Source organism: Ambystoma mexicanum, chromosome 11, assembly GCF_040938575.1.
Source record: "Ambystoma mexicanum isolate Mex_15411 chromosome 11, UKY_AmexF1_1, whole genome shotgun sequence".
Classification (NCBI taxonomy): domain Eukaryota; kingdom Metazoa; phylum Chordata; class Amphibia; order Caudata; family Ambystomatidae; genus Ambystoma; species Ambystoma mexicanum.
The window spans coordinates 1,020,820,467-1,020,833,327 of NC_090934.1; the positions used below are offsets into that span (position 1 = coordinate 1,020,820,467).

The 12,861-nt window shown below is 49.4% G+C and overlaps 1 protein-coding gene across 8 annotated transcripts in view; it reads right to left on the reverse strand.

Moving 5' to 3' along the window:
• DENND4A (DENN domain containing 4A) overlaps nucleotides 1-12,861 on the reverse strand; it is a 2,028,245-nt gene that overhangs the window by 190,438 nt on the left and 1,824,946 nt on the right. The gene's annotated exons all lie outside the window — the stretch shown is intronic.

Here is a 12,861-nt window from a genome sequence, read left to right on the forward strand (position 1 = left end):
GTGCAGAGGGGCACAAGGTCAGGGGGTGTGTGGAGTGTAGCAGTGCATACGCTGCCCGCACCTTCTTACGTTGAGAGGAGGGTGAAGTCCTGCAGCCTTGTCCTGCAAGGGCTTTGCTGCAGAGAGCCCGAACCTTGATTCTGAAAGGCTCGGTAGCATGGACGTAACGAAGGGTGCTACGTGCAATTGGGCAGCGTCTCCTGTGCACCAGCATCGCTCAACACCACGGCCTTATCCTGCAAGGGCTTTGCTGCAGAGGGTCCGAACCTCGGTTCTTAAAGGCTTGGTAGTGTGGACGTAACAAAGCATGCTACGTGTAATCGGTCAGCGTCTCCTGCGCATCTGCGTCGCTCAATACTACAGCCTTGTCCTGCGAGGGCTTTGCCGCAGAGGGTCCAAACCTCGGTTCTTAAAGGCTCAGTAGTGTGGACATAACGAAGCATGCTACATTTAATCGGGCAGCGTCTCCTGTGCACCTGCACCCAACCATCCCCTGCTAAATCTACACAGTGTTCTGTGTAATTCTCGGGGTCAGGTGGTGCCTGGAGGGTGAAGACGTTGCTCTACTGCGACAATGCAGGGTTTGTCTGGGTTATCAGTACAGTACTGCCTCCCGTACCCCAATTGAAGCCATCATCATTCTGCTGCTAGGCACTTCTGTGGTGCAACTTTGAAGCCCCAGCTGGAAGGTGCAGAAGATCACTAACACAAATACAATGACAGGAACCAACATCTTCACGATAGCCCCCATCGAGGTTGGTGCTCAAGAAAAAGGTTGTCAAACCAATCACTCTTGAATGCCAGCTTCCATTTTCCTGTGAGTGCCAAGAACGTGCAGGGACCCTATTATGTTGGCGACAGACCCATTTTCTGCGTCTTTAGGAAGTATGTAGGTGCAACATAAATCACCAATCTTTTCACAAACCCATCCTTCCGTGGCCGTAAGGTGGTCTAGCATGTAGCGATTCTGCAACGTCCTGAGCCTGATTGTCTGCATTTCCATCTGGCCAGCTGGATTACTTCCCACTGCACGATCTGGAGCCATTTGTTATTTGAGCTGGCCTGCACTCCCGGTTCTTCTTTGCTGTATAGTGTGTATTGATCTGGTATTTCTTTCAGTAATTGTAAGGAATTTAGCAATAGTTAATCAGACCTCCTTCACCACAATATTTATTTTTGTCCTTCTCTGGCAAGATACGCAATACAGGCTTCTGCTGTGGCACTGCGGCAGGGAAGTCAGACACTGGTGTAGGTTTTGGGGCCGACAAGCTACCTAGTCCCACTATTAGATGTTCTTCAGGGACCACCAAGAGGGCTGAGTGCAACAAGGCCAGTGAGCAGGTGCCCCTCACTGCTGCGGTCCCTTTCTTGAGATATGGAATGTATAATGTCTTGTTGCACCTACTTTTGGCCCCCACAAAGACGCTTCCTTCATTGTAAAAACATAGTTCATATTCTTCCTGCTTTTGCACCTTCACTGGTTTTTCAATTGCCTGGATCCATGTGAGTTTTGCTACTTGCTCATTCCAGGACCCACTGCATACACTATTAACCTTTTAGAATACTTCTTCTCCGAATCCTACTAGTCCTCCCGCCATACAGCTCATGGTGGTTTCTTGCCATCTGCGTGCCACGAACCTCATGCCTTCCAACTTTAGATACAGCCTTTGCAAGGATTGCACACTTTTGGGGTTTTGCAGACATTGCAGTTGATCAGGATCCGCTACTTGAAGTCGCACACTTTGTGCCTGGAAAGTGCTTTGCAGCCTGTACAATGTCAGATGAAGTAAAAATTGAGCCTCCAAAATTGGAGTTTCCTGTGGCATTAATACCTTGGAGGCTCCCGACGCGTGTGGAATGAGGGAGCAAACATAGCCGCTCCTGTTACCTTCTTTTTCCCCACTGAGCTCATGTCTGCATACCAACTATTACTTAACTCTGGATGGTGCACATCTTCTATTGTGTCTAAGCCAAGTCCTCTGTACTGATCGTACTTGACCCTTCTAATTTAAACCGTTTAGAAACAGTAAAATGTGAGGCACTAGGAGAGAAACTATCATTTTGCAAGTATGTCAGAACGCATAGGAAAAAATTACAACTCCAGTAAATTTGTAAGCTTCTCCATGCGGGGGTGGTTGACAAGTGTATTATTAACAAATGCATTAGGATGTATTTCGTGGACTGCCGACGCAGTATAATTCACTCTACTTGTTTTGTTTAATAAAGCTACATTTACAGCAGTGTGATGTGTTAAAGTCCCAAAAGAACTATTAGTTAACAAAACAGATCTTTTCATGTGTTATTCCCCCCTTTTTATATGACCACCCCAATATAAATGCCTAATCCAAACATAGAAATAGCAAAAAGACCAGCTAAATAGTGCATAACACAGATATACGTGGAGGAAAACTCTGTTATAAGAGAATATTCTTGAAAACAAGAGTGTTGCTTTTTATAAATGTAGTTGTTGGACCTGTGTACTTCCATTGCAAAAGAGTGAGAGAGAGAAAGAGTGAGAGAGAGATCTTTCTGCAAACAGTGCAAAGCAGCTTTTTAAAGTGTCACAGAGGTAGTTTTGTTGTAGGACCTTTACAAAATAAAATCAGAGACGGCCACCAGGGGGCGTGCGGATGGAAGTTGCCTGACTGCGCTCCTCCGTCACCCAGGCCCCTAAATAGTAAGTGTGCCGCCACTTATGGCCCCCACAGAGTTGTGATGATACCAGAGGAGGAGGTCTGAACTGACGAGCTCCGTTTAGAACTAAGTCCCAAGAAAATCGGTTCAGCAGAAGCTGAGGGAAAGCGGGAAAGTGAAAGTGAATGAAGAAAGCCCTGAGCTGTCACTGGCCGCGCTGGGACCTGCTCTGAGGCACCAGAGGTGGCACCCCATCAACCCAGCGCAGAGGTGGGTGTTCTGGCTCCCACCACCCCACCACCGGATCGGCGGGGAGACCAGAAGCTGAGAGGGTGGCTGTGGGCCCCTCTAATATACAGGGTCGTTGGTGGCACCCCACCCCCCCACGGGTTGGCCGACTGGAGAGACCCGGTCCCGCTTGAGGGACCCTGTGAGGGGCAGCTAGGAGCACCAGTGACCAGCAGTCTGAGCACACCGGAGCCCACCAGGTGGTGGAGAGTTTGAGCAGTGGGATTTAGCGGCTCCCTGAGAAGGAAGACAGGAGTACATGGGATGAGCCAGGGATGCAGTGAGGGCTGCAGTGAGGGGAAAGGCTGCCTGCTGGAGATCTGTGAGGGCTGCCTGAGAGGTGAGGGCACCCAGAACTGGGGCTTGTGCCCGCCTCGCCAGAGCTGACCCAAAGGACCATAGCACCTAGTGTGGAGGTTGCAAAGGAGGGCGTAGTGCCACGGAGTTGGGAGTCCCCTTGGGCCCGCTCGGAGGGTCAGGCTGGCCAAAAACTCTGAGGAAGTGCAGACATAGCAGTGAGAGCCCCCAGGATTGGGCTGTGTGCATGCTCTGGGGGACCCTGACACATGGGTTTTGAGGAATTGGGGGAGGCACTGTGAGGCTGTAACTTGTCCCTGTATTGTAGGTCTTACTTAAACCCCGGAGGCTCCGAACTGCAGAATCGTGGGAAGGAGCTTGGAGAATTCCCGGGCACAGACGATACCCGCCAACTCGGTCCACAATAGATAGAGGGCTCTAGGGGAGGTGTGTGACTGCCGAAATCGGGGGTGTGACCGCCGAATTCGGGGTGTGTGCCCGCCTGCCCGAGCCCCACTACATAGGAAGTAATACCCCTGTGGAGGGGGACTGGTGGAGTCCACAGGGGAGGAACATTCTTCTGGAGACCCGTTTGGCCCAGCCTATCTGAGCGGGCCCTGGGGAACCAGATTGCGGTTGCAGTAGGGACTCGCCTCCACGCATTTTGTGCTCAGAGGAATGCTTGCTGGGCCTCGAAGCGACTTGCTGCCGGGGCCTCTTCTTTGATCCCTCTCCCATGGGGGAGACTGGGTCCTCGGGGGGGGGGGGATGGAGAGGCTGACTCCAGGGTGGTTCCCCGCCTTGGTACGGTGGTATTTGGAACCCAGATTGCGGCTTGCTTAATTTGCTTACCTGGACAGGATGGAAGGCGCAGACAACAACAAAGGGATGGCGATGGCGGCGGGAGGTGAGGACTCAATGGCAACAAAGAAGGAAGTTGCTTCGCTAATGGAGGAAATCCGTGGCATGAGGGCCGACATTGGCGATAAAGTCGACAGGATCAACGTCAGACTCGACTAAATGGAGGAGAGGCTACGAGGTGGAACACAGCCAATCCTCCCTGGAGACCCAAATGGATGTAAGGATGGGTGACCTGGAGAGAAGGGATTCCGACATAGTGCTAAAAATGAATGATGATTCTGAGAACCGGGAGAGGAGAAACAACCTCTGGTTCTTTGGAGTGTCCAAGAAGGACGGGAGACTGAAAGATCTCAAAAGAGTGATACACGAGATTACAAAACTCCTCTTTAAAGAAGACTCGATTGATTAAACAAAAATTGAGAGGGTCCGTAGAGCCGGTGCCCTGTCCGGAGGCACGGGATCGGTTCTGCCGTGCTTCCGCAACTACCTAGACAGGCTCAAGATCTTGGACAAAGCAAAGGCTAGGGGGGCTGTTGTTGCTCGGTATGGTGAGAATTGCTATCTTTCAGAATTTACCGTCTCGAAGAGGCAGCTTTGCCTACCCTTGACTAAGTGGCTGAATGGGAAAGGTGTACGATACAGATGGGGATTCACGTTTTTAATTTCCTTCGAGCTCGAGGGGCAGAAATACAGGCTCGTGACTGAGGAGGAAAAAAACAGTCACAAGGGAATTACTCGGGGAGGAAGAACTCGCTCCAGGCCCACAGGGTGAGAATGAGGGAGGCAGAAGATGGCGTAATAAGGGACCAAGCAGGAGAAAAATCCCAGGCTCAAGGAATTTTAGGAAGCTAAACATGTCCCCTCCCAATACAACTTGAACACACTTCCTGAGGCGGCATAGAGGAGGTTTATGGGAATTCTAAGAACAATGTTGACCCCAGGTGAACATCAGGGGAGAGGGGCGGTAACAGTCTGTACTTTAAGGGTTACAAAAGTGTTTCAAGATTTGGTCAAGGGGTTTAAAAAATGTCTAATGGCGTTTGGTTTGTAATGTGTTTGTTGAAGTTTATTGGGCTGCGGTTGGGGAACACGAGATTGAGGTGCTTAGGGCTGAGGCCTGGGTTTCGGGCCTGTTTGGTGGTTCGGACTCACCTAGTGATGGTAAACTGGTAGGGGGTTGAGCGCCTCTTGGGTGCAGGGGAGTAAGGGGGAGGGAGGGTTAAGGTTGGACAGGATGGCTCTAGTTGTGCTCACCTCTTGAAATGAGCTTTTAGCTGTGTGGGAATTCACTTTTTTCGGAGATTTACTTGGGTTGCAGGATTTGGTCATGGCTGAAAGAGGTGGTGTCACGAGGGGTGACAGTCTGCGCGTATGTACATTGAATGTCAAGGGGCTCAACTCACCCACCAAGAGGTCCTTGGTTGTAAGAGAAATTAGAAGGTCTGGGATTGATGTCTTATTCCTCCAGGAAACTAGATATCAGAGAGGCAATGAACGAAGGTTCCCCTGTGGCCTTCTTGGAGGTGAATACTGGGGGTCAGGAATATCTAGAAAAGCAGGGGTAGGGATTCTGGTCAGGAGAGGGCTCCGGATGGAAGTGACAAAGGTGTGATCAGACGCGGAAGGAAGAGCCATGCTGTTCTCTGGCCTGATAAAGAAAGTAAGGTTTACCTTTGCAACAATATAAGCTCCAAATCAGGGTCAGAAGAGATTTCTGCATAGAACCTTACAGAAAATAATGGGCGAGGGTCATAGGCATCTTATACTTGGGGTTGATTTTAATTTCTGGATGGATGTGAGCCTGGATAGGCAGGACAAACTTGAGGGGGAATGGGAACCATAGAAACGGAGATGTGGGGCTCAGAACGGCCATGGAGCTGTACGGGCTGAGGGACACATGGTGTCACCTCCACCCACAGGGGAGGGGATTCACTTTCTACTCCGCCCCACATGCTACTCTCACAAGAATAGGGACCTATGGGAAGTAGCGAGGGACTCAGGGATTCACCCGGTCTGCTGGACATGTTATCAGTAGACATTGATTGAGGGGGTCCCTCTTTCCCAGAAACTATAAATGGAGGTGTAATGAGTCGCTGTGCTAGGACCCGGTGTTCAAGGAAGAATTGGAAAATAGAATCAAGGACTTCTTTGCCATCAATGACCCCGGTCGAGGTGAGAAAGGGAATGGTAAGGGACGTGGCGAAGGACACATGGAGAGGTTTGTTGATTGGTGAGGGGGCCCACAAGAAGAGGGAACGTAAGCTTGCAGAGAAAGGGCCAAGGGAAAAAAGGGGCCCTTGAAAGGCTCACTCAGTCATCACCCAAAGATAGGGAGGACTGTATTTTAGAGGCGAGGGGCCTGAGAGAGGTGTTGAAATTGCTAGAATAGGGGAAGATAATCTGCAATCTACAGTTTCTGGAGTGAGAGGCGGGATGCCATGGGGAAGGTTAACGAATATCTGGAAGGGGCTCACCTCCCGTCCTTATCAGAAGTTGAGGCAGGGGCCATGGATGCCCCAATTACCGGGGAGGAAATTCAGAACGCCATAGGGCGCCTCTGACTTGGGAAGGCACCAGCAGATGATGGTTTCACCCCAGGATTCTATAAAACCTTCTCGTCCGTCCATCTTCCCTTCCTGACGCTACTCTTTAACGACATTATGGAGACAGGGAGAGCATTCACCCAGGCCCTCATTACAGTGATACCTAAGTAGGGCAGGGACCCTAGGTCCTGTGGATCCTATAGCCCAATTTCAGTCTAAACATAGACGCCAAGATTTATGCTAGGGTCCTGGCTGCGAGGTTGGAGGGTCATTTACCGAAATTGGTTCAATCCGACCAGGTGGATTTGTAGGTGGGTGTCAGGGAGCAGATACCGTGAGAAAGACACTGCACTTGATAACTGAGGCTCAACGGATGCAGGATGACCCCACTGTATCCGTGGATGCTGAGAAGGCCCTTGACAGGGTGAGGTGGGATTTCTCAGAGGCGGTCCTCACTAAAATAGGGCTGGGCAAGAGACTTCTTAGTGGTCTCATGGCAATGCATTCCTCCCCAAGGGCTTGTGTGGTGGTGAATGGGGGATATTCGAGGTGGGTTTAACCTGGGTAGGGGGGGAAGAGGCAGGGTTGCCCGCTTTCCCCTGCTCTCTTTGTGCTCTCACTAGAACCCCTTGCCCAAAGACAGACAGAATCCACAAGTGGAGGGGTTAGCTGTGAGCGGGATGACTTACAAACTGGGCCTCTACACAGATGACATGCCTCTGCATGTGGTGAACTGCTTGACCTGTGTGCCGATGGCGGTAGGTGTGATTGAAGAATATGGTCAAATATCAGGGTTCAAAATAAACACTGGCAAATCAGTCCTTTTCCCATTGGATAAAAGTAGGGATGGATATATGGGGCCATTCTCATCCTTGGGCATGAAAGTTAGCCCTGGGACACTGCAGTACCTGGGCATTAATGTCACAAGAGAGCTAGACGGCCTCTACAAGAAACCCCCCCCGCCCCCCCCTTGATGACTGTACGCAAGAAAGATCTAGTGAAGTGGAATAAGCTGACTATCTCCTGGATGGGACAAATGAACGTGATTAAAATGGTGGTACTTCCCAAAATTCCTCATCTGTTCCAGAAACTCCCAGTACAGATTCCCGACTCCTATTTTAAAGTAACCAAGGGCACACTCTCGTGTTTCCTCTAGCAGGGGAAGAAACCCAGGGCACTGAGTCTCTCAAAGGACAGTGGGAGGGGTGGCGGGGGGAGGGACACCTGGACATACAATTGCACTATTAGGCCACTCAGCTCCGGATTCTCATTCCGCATCTCAGACGACGGGAAGATTTGCAATGGGTGGGCCTTGACAATTACCATTTACAACCAGCAACAATTGAGGAATGGTTGTGGGTTCCCAGGTCGAAGCTATTAAGAAGGATAAGGGAACAAGCCATTTTGGGTACTATTTGGAGCATTTGGAGGCAAGGAGCGGGGTTGAGTGGCGTTACAACATGGCCGTCTCCGCTGGGTCATCGCTGGGTGCCGGGGATCAGGGACGCCATTCCGAATCCAGAGAGGTTCCAAGCTTGGCATGAAGCGGGTTTGGAAAGGGTTGGACAACTGTGGAGAGACGGCAGGTTCATTACAATACTGCAGCGGGAAGAGGCACTGGGATTGAGCACGTTCTCTGTCTTCTCATACCTACAGTTGAAGGGGTGATCACGAAGGAGCCCTGGAAGGAAAAAATACAGAGGGAGCTCACACCCTTCGAAAAGATCCTAGACACTGCATCTGGTTCCAAGGGGTTGATTGGTGTATTATACAGGACCTTAGTTGACACAAGAAGGGAACCCTCGGACAAGTTGAGACAGTGATGGGAGGGAGACCTGGAGATGGAACTCGCCCCTGCCCGACATGGCAGAGAATATGCCGGGGAGCCTCCCGGTCATCAATCTCTTGCCAGTACAAACTACATGGCATTAAACTGTTGCACAGGTGATAGCATGACCTGGTCAGGCTTTCTAGAATGTTCCAAAGCGTGACCACCGTGTGTTGGCATGTGTGGATTGTGGGCCGATTATTGGCATATGTGGTGGGGATGCGATGTGGTCCAATCCTACTGGGATGAGGTCCTCAGCTGGATTAGGGACCTGGATGGGATCACGAGGGGGAAAACACTGATGTTTAAACTGTTTGGACTGCAGGAGCATGAGGAAGAATATATAACGGTGCCGAAAATGGTCCATAGCTTACTCCTGGCCCAGAGGACGTGAATGGCTGCACACTGGAAAAGAGAGCTCCCTCCTGGAAAGAGAGTATGGGTGAACACAGCCCGGAACCTATACCTGATGGAACGTTTAACGATGAAAATTCACGGTGACCCTGGGTCTGCTGAAATAGAATGATCAGATGTTTGTGAAAAATACACCTAATAGGAATGAGGACGCCTGCCTCACATGTTAGTGGGGGGAGAACAACGTTGCCTCGACTACTCCAACCGCAGTCTGCAACTGACACCTGTCTAGATCAATGATTCCTCAAGAATTGTAATAATGTATTGGTGGACATGTAAGAGCCATTCCTTTGTTAGGTTGTTCAGGGCAGGGGGGTTAGGAATGGGAGGTGGTGGGGGATGTAGGCTACATGCCGCATTTCGTGTGTTTTTGGTGCAATGTTGTTGGTCCGGGCTTACGGATCCTAATGTTCCTAACGTAAACTGTGCTTCTCTTGAAAATTAATAAATTTGAAATTTAAAATAAATAAATAAAATCAGAAATACACCAAAAGGGAAACCACTGTGGGTCAGCAGTTTCATGTGTTTCTTTTAGGAACAATACCAGGAGGAGAGCTTTTAAGTACAATACTTAACTTGTACTGTTAACACTTTTCTGTGTTTGAACGGGGTGGCCGTTGCGTCCTGGTGTGCCTTGTGAACATCCGATAGGTGTACCCAATACACAATTCACAAACGTTTACTGCACGAGGAGTAGCATAGACGACCTCAAAGGGGTCGTTGACCCTAGGCTCGCCCCACTGGCGGAGGAAGTGCGTTACAAAGACAAGATTGCCAGGGAAAAGCTGGAGAGGAGGCGACATAGGTGTAGAATCAGATGCAGCGTTGCTGGTCGTGTCTTCAGTCCTTGGCAGTGCAATCTGTTGAGAGATACATTTTATGGCTTTCGTTAAGGCACGCAAATAACTTCCAAATTCCTCCCCTCAAATAGACGCAGCCCTATGAGCATCAGATGCTCTCCTAATTGGAGATAGGGGTGTATGCATACATTGCCCTGCTACCACCTCATGGGGCGATAAGTGGTGATCCCTACAGGGTTGCGTGCGCATGCTAAACAGAGCAAGGGGCAAGCAGTGCACCAAGTTTTTCTTCAACGTGGTGCAAAGCTTGGATAATTTACTTTTTAGAAGACCATTTATCCTCTCCACAATTCTGTTAACCTGGGGGTGGTAAATTGTACACATCTGATGCCTAATACCCAATAATGCTATGATCTCTTTGAAGAGCTCATTGAAAAAGTGTGTACCATTGTCAGACTGTAATACTTCGCACAAGCCCTATCGGGCAAGGACCTCTCCGATCAAAAATGTGACGGCACATTTTGCAATCGAGTGTACACAAGGATCAGCCTCCACCCACCGGGAAAAAGGACACACAACTACTATTAGGTAACGAGACACATTACACCTATTGGCCATATCCGCATAGTCAATATGCAAATCACGGAATGGCCCAATAGGGCGGGGCAGTGTATCTCAGATTGTCCATATGTCAATCTGGAAAAATGAATACCCTTCATTTGAATGATAGACGTAACTTGATGGCCGTGGGCCAACCGTTTTATGCACCAAATTATAGAAATATAAACTGCTATGCTTGACTGACGAGCGGCCATTTTAAATGTAGCAAGAATCGCCATTTTGCTTGTTAACCATTGCTCATTGCTTTCTGTCTAAAAACTGCTTTGCAGCTTGTAATTCTTGTGGATTCTGCTTACTCTGCTCAACTGTTAACATTGTTGTCTGAATATGAAAGGACAAGGTCGCAGGACTGAAGAGTTTGCTGAAACTCCTCATGAGTAGTACAGAGGAATGCCCACGCTCCCTCTCTGTAGCCTTGGGAGGAAGCTGCAGGGCATTTAATCACTTCACAGCTGCCAGCCAGTCTCGTACGATGGTAGAATATATTAGAATAATACAGTTAAAGGCTTGAATTATGCTCCTTTTACGGCCCTCTTTGCAAAACCCTTTAGAACGTGTCGGCTCCCAGGACACGAATAGTACCTCATAGATAGCAAAGCTTGGAATGTGGCTCTTCCCCCGTGTACAGATTGCTTCCAAGAACAGAACCACCGTGTTCTAAAAGATGCCTCCGCACTTTCTAAATTGTACATTACTAGAATAGACATCGAAAGCATTATAATCGTCATACTCGTCGGATATGTCCATCGTCATCCCGAGTTCAAAGGAACTTAATAAAGAGGGGTGTTGAACATGACTTTGCTGATTGTATGATATGCATTTTGTATATATGTAACTAATGTACGTAATTCGCTCTCTTGCGTCCCTCGAGGTCTAGGAAACTCACGTCGCGGGCGTGAGATCAGAATTAGCCAATTGATACTATCTTTTGCTTGCAATAAACCCTAGCATTGGGAATTTGAACCTCGTGTCTGGGGCATCTTTTCGTGTATGGTCATTGCCTTGTTTCCATAGCACGAGGGATCCTTAGGGGCCCCCTTTCAAGATGGCGCCCGAATAGGGACCCTCCCCCACTTGCCCCATCGTATACGTTGTAACGGAGTAAAGGCGGAAGAACGGCGAGGAGAGATTCCTTCCGCAGATCTGCACACATCTGATCCCTGATCGACGTACCGGGCCAGAGGGCAAAGGAGGCGAGGGTCCCGAGACGAGGCAGAAGCCAGAGAAGCGCAGACACGATGTGGGGAGAGGTTGCGTTAGAACAGGCGACTTGTTTTATCAGGTGAGTCATTCCTCGATTCAAAGAGAAACCTGATTTTTGGTAGAGTGTTGATTTTGCAAACTCAAACGTCCAGGTAAAAGTGGCTAACCAAAGGGGAAGGTTAAAGAAACATGCCTGGAGTACTGTCCACTTTAGCTGTGGTAGACAGTCCTTGGAATATGGCCAAAGTGCACCGCCTGGGGGAACGCCGGCTTATGATATGTATGTGAAATATGGTGTTGGTGCAATAATATTTTGGGAAATTTGGCATAGGCAAACTAGAAAGCAACCCGACCATCTGTGGCCGATTAATGGTAGTTTTGAGATGGGGAGGATAGATAACCTAGAGAGGGGGCTGATTAGAAAGAAAGCGTGACCTGCAGCTTTTGAGACCGTCAAAGATTGGAGCAGGGAAGCGATGCTCCGACTAAGGAGTAGAGAGAAGCATGCGCGTAGGCATAAAACAAAGCTTGGGATATCAGAAGAGAAGGAAGAGGAGGAGAGGACTGAGAGTCTAAGACGGGAAGGGAGACGGGACCAGATGAACATAGACAGAATATACCTGCAGCGGGAACTACACATACCAGATTAATTAATGGAACATTTGTTAACTAACACGGGTCGAGGCCCAAAACCAGAATCGAAACCAAACACGCCAGCAGTGACTGCGCGGGCCCAACCAATAGCTCTCATACCCCCTCCCGCAGCCCGAGCACTTCCCCTCACGCAAGCGTTAACCCAAGCCCCGCCCACAGCACGAGCACTCCCACAAGCGCAGACCGCCGACACACAATTTCCCAGCACCCAGCAAGGCCCTTCACAGATGCCACCTGTGTCACTTGTCCCATCCGCACCTCCCACTCTAGAGACAGATTCAGCACCATCCGCCCCTCCCGAAGTCGAGATTGAGACCGGGGAGGCGAGAGGCGGGGCTGAAGGAACAGGATTTGGACGGGTAACTCGAAGCGCGATCAGCAAAGAGAGAAAGATTGAATTACGGCAAGAGGCAGAAATGTACATAGAAGGAAATGATGAGACGGCAGCATTGGCCTCATTGTATGGGTACCGAAGAAGCGACGAGAGACAGGTAGTGTTGGAATGCATGGGGAAATTCTGGTGGGAGAATGGAAAAAGATACTTGGGAATTTACCGCCACAGCGGTTGTTAGATTTGAATAAGTTAGCACGCAGTGAGCAAAAAGATGAGGATGTAAGAAAACATGTGCACAAATTGATTGAAGTAAAAAATGAAATGGAAGACAGATATGCTGAAATGTTTGCTACACCTGAGCATAGTAGAGAGTTTATTAAGAAA